The sequence below is a fragment of the Camelina sativa genome, chromosome 14 (genome assembly GCF_030686135.1).
Source record: "Camelina sativa cultivar CO46 ecotype springtype chromosome 14, ASM3068613v1".
In the NCBI taxonomy this organism is placed as follows: Eukaryota; Viridiplantae; Streptophyta; class Magnoliopsida; order Brassicales; family Brassicaceae; genus Camelina; species Camelina sativa.
In genome coordinates, this window is record NC_141893.1 from 31,121,101 (window position 1) to 31,124,553 (window position 3,453).

The window sequence follows — 3,453 nt, forward strand, 5'->3', positions numbered from 1 at the left end:
AGTACCACCATGCCTTGAACTTCTTTTGATCTCTCCATCACCAAGTCCTTGAGGAATTTCTGGTAGTGAGGAACAAGTGCGAATGCATCTAGCAATGGCATTCTCAACTCAATCTCCTTGACTTGCTTTTCGAACAAGGCTTTGTACTTCTCAGTAAGCTGCTTCTTGAACCTCACTGGAAATGGTAGAGGAGGCTTGTACGGTGGAGGGATGAACTTCGCAGGTCTGTCTTCAGGAACAGCAGGCTCCTTAACAGCTTCAGGCTCGGATTGCTTCACTGGCTCGATTGGATCTTTGACTGCCTCGACGGGGTTCTCCATCTGAGTGTCATCCTGACCAAAATCCTCCCCATCTAATTCCGCACTGTCCTCAGTGACGTCTGGTACTCCTTGCCTGGGAGGCAATGTTTTCCCACTTCTTAGCGTAATGGCATTGGCAAACTCCTTGGGGTTCTGAACAGCTTTACCTGGGAATTGGCCAGGCTTTGGTGCAGAAGTAGAAACCGATTGGCCCTCCATGTACCTTATCTTCGAATTCAGAGTTTCGAATTTGACGTTCAGATCATTGTAGGAACATTCCATCCGCTGACTTAGGTCAGCGAACTTCTTTGCAGTATCCATGGAACCGCTAGCTTGACCCTGAAGAATTTGTTGCATCATATGCTTCAGTTCTTGATCTGGGGTTGGTGTAGGCTGAACTGGTTGAGGGCGGAATCCTGGCGGTGGTCCCGAGGGAGCTTGGTAACCCTGCTGGAACTGTTGTTTTGGAGCGAATCCCGGATTGTAAGGCACAAAAGGTTTTTGTTGCCCTTGCTGTTGTTGTTGAGGAGGGTACACCTGATCTTGTGGATTAGCAACATTGGTACTTCGGTAAGACAAATTGGGATTCGTCTTGTAGGGGTTGTAACCTTTGTTGTAGCCACCCTGATTCTGAACATAGCTGATCTCTTCACTCTGCTCACCCTCCCCATCTGGAACTTGGAAAGGGTCATCCTCAGAGACGAAATGGACGCTCCTCTGCTGGCTCAGCAAGATACGGTCAAGCTTCTCATTTACATTCTTGAGGTCCTTCTTGTACTTCTCTTCAGACCCAGCGTCGCCGCGAAATGTGCGGTCATAATCCTCATTGTAGTTGCCGTCTGACTGGGCGAGATTCTCAACCAATTGCCATCCTTCCTCAACCTCTTTGTTCAAGAAATTACCGTTGGAAGCAGTGTCAAGCAGCATGCGGATTTTTGGAAGTACACCACGGTATAGAGTGCTCAGCAGTGACTCGTTGCTGAAACCATGGTGTGGACACTGGCTGTGGTAACCCTTGAAACGCTCCCAGGCTTCACAGAATGATTCTGAGCTCCTCTGAGTGAAACTGGAAATCTCATTCCTGAGACGTGCCGTTCTGGAGTTAGAGAAAAACTTGGCCAAGAATGCCTTCTTGCAGCCATCCCAGGTGGTGATTGAGCCCTTGGGAAGGTTTTTCTCCCATTGATGAGCCTTGTCTCCCAGGGAGAAAGGGAAGAGGCGCAACTTGTAACCATCCTCACTCACGCCGTTGATCTTGGTGAGACCACAAAGACGGTCGAACTCGTCCAAGTGGTCGAGTGGATCCTCCATAGGCAACCCGTGAAACTTGTTTCCTTGGATCATGGTAATCAGACCACTTTTGATCTCGAAGTTGTTGTTCGGCACGGCGGGAGGGACGATTCCAGCACGTTGAGTGTGAGTGTTCGGTGCATCCCCAGCACCAATGTTTCGCGGTCCCTGATGTGGTTCATGCTGTTGGTCCATAGTGACGTGTGCGAGATGCTCAACGGGTTGACGAGCTTGTCGTGGGCGTTGCAACCGGTTGATTTCGTCGATCACAGGAAGGAGATTCTGATGCCCTCTTGATCTGGTGTGCATGCAAGGTTGCAATCAACAGGTTCCTGAGATGCAAAACAAACAAGCAAACAACCAAAACAAGTCAGTACTCAGAATGATAAGTGTAACAGAACTTAATCTTGCAAAACTTGAAATCTCAAATGTAACAATACGAATCCCAAATGGCAACGGCGCCAAATTGATACTAAGATTTTTGTGTCTCCTAGCAGGTTCAATTAACCTTAAGTGTTGTAGTATTTAAGGTGTCAATCCAGTTGGGAATGTTTACTATCACTCAAGATGCAATCAAGCTATCACAAGTCAAGCCAATTCGAAGAATGTTTTTATCTAACAGTCCTAGAATGATCAAAATGCAAAACGGAAATGAGTCACAGAACTAGAAACAAGAATGCATGACGAGAAGCGAAAGTGAATAAAAACGCAAAAGATTCTAAGCATGAACAAACGAAACAGTTCCAGGAATGTAATAAAAATCAGAAAGAAAGAAGTCCTAAGGATGGGGTAATTGATGTCGGTGGAGTATCCTAGTCTAAGGAGTGTTTAACATACCACAAGCAAAGTATCCCTAAACAATGAACATCACAACTTAGCTAATCCAATCTCTTGGCAAAAGCTACTCAGACTCAACCACTTCCATACCTAGCTCTCGCTAGAGAAACGTGGTTGAGCAGGCATGACAAACAAGTTCATTCACGTCAACAAACATCCTAGACAACTAATCTCTTAGGCTAGGAACGTAAGTCTCTGGCACTAGTTGGTCAGACATTTCATCAAACACCTTTTGGGTGCGAAAATGTCTCGAACCTAGTTCCAATTGATCAGAGAGAAACTAGTAATTCTAACTCTAGTCCAGAAGGGAATCATACAATCAAAGTTTAAACACTCCACATCCTAAGATCCTCCACTTAATCTATCCCATCCTCAGAAACTACCACACTACTCAGATCCGAAAATCATAGTCAAGGATGCAAACACAGAAATCATTGAATCAAGCATAATAAGATAGATAAAAATAAGATTAACAACTTTGTAGAAGGAATCAAATGCAAAATCTCAATAAATCTCAACGATATCGGAATACAAGTCTGAGAACGTGTTTTGGATGCTAGGTTAAAAAACCTTCTGGGAACGAAAACGAGATTAAAAGATAAGATGTCTCCGCAAAGACTTAACAAAATGTATATATAGTAGTCCAACATGGAAAGCCCTAAAACTTAAAACGACAAGGTAAAGCGTCGGTTCGGTAATCTCCTGAAGCATGTGAAACCAAACGTCTTTCTTCCCGACATGTGCGATCAAGTCCATGTGCGTCGAATGGAATCCAATGTCATCATAGCTCGGATGGAAGGCTGAGGAGCATGGCTTGGACGGATAGCTCGGACGGAACGGAGATGGTGACAATGGCTCGGACGAGACGGAGATGGTGACCATGGCTCGGACGAGAATGAAGATGGTGACCATGGCTTGGACGAAACGAAGATGGTGACCATGGCTCGGACGAGAATGAAGATGGTGACCATGGCTCGGACGAGAATGAAGATGGTGACCATGGCTCGGACGAAACGAAGATGGTGAC

The 3,453-nt window shown here is 45.6% G+C and overlaps 1 non-coding gene across 1 annotated transcript; it reads left to right on the forward strand.

Moving 5' to 3' along the window:
- Positions 1–1,281: 1,281 nt before the first annotated feature.
- LOC147928850 (small nucleolar RNA R71) lies at positions 1,282–1,388 on the forward strand. The gene has a single exon (XR_015581070.1). It is a non-coding gene; the product is annotated as a small nucleolar RNA R71 (small nucleolar RNA).
- Positions 1,389–3,453: the final 2,065 nt, after the last annotated feature.